This window comes from Struthio camelus, unplaced genomic scaffold, assembly GCF_040807025.1.
Source record: "Struthio camelus isolate bStrCam1 unplaced genomic scaffold, bStrCam1.hap1 HAP1_SCAFFOLD_209, whole genome shotgun sequence".
Taxonomy (NCBI): domain Eukaryota; kingdom Metazoa; phylum Chordata; class Aves; order Struthioniformes; family Struthionidae; genus Struthio; species Struthio camelus.
The window spans coordinates 6906-7500 of record NW_027182678.1 but is presented as its reverse complement, the minus strand read 5'-3'; positions in this window follow the sequence as shown (position 1 = coordinate 7500).

Genomic DNA, 595 nt, shown 5'->3' with positions numbered 1-595 from the left:
CACCTGACTCCCCCGAGGACCTCGCTGCCGTTCACCGGGAGCGGGCTAGGGGAAGGAAGAAGGAGGGAGCCGGGGCCGGGGCCCGGGGAAGGGTCGGGGCCCGGGGGGGGGGGGGGCCCCCCGCCGGCGGAGGGGAGGGTCCGGCGGGACGGACGGACAAAGCAGTGCGGAGGGCCGGCGGCGCGGCCCGTGTCACGGGCGACAGCGCGCAAGCGGAGGGGGGGGGGGCGGCCCGGAGTTTGGGGGGGGGGGGGGGCCTCCCGGCCCTCTGGCGAGCGAGACAGCCACGCGAGAGCGAGCGAGACCGCGGGGCGCGCCGGGGAAGGGCCGGCGGGCCGTGCGAGCCTCACTGTGAGGAAGAGGGGTTTCGGCCCACCGTGGCATTCCAAAACCTGCGCCGGCCCACCGCCGGGCCGCTGCCGGGCCACCGCGCCTCGTTGCCGATGCCGACGGCACTGAACACCGGTGTGGTCCCCTGCCCGCCGTGTCCCGGTTGCCGTGCGTGAACCCGAGTTCACCTGTCCCGCACTCTGCGCCACAGGGCCGAGCATGGGGCTCGGCCCGCCGGCGGGTGTACGGCCCTCCCGAGGCCCGC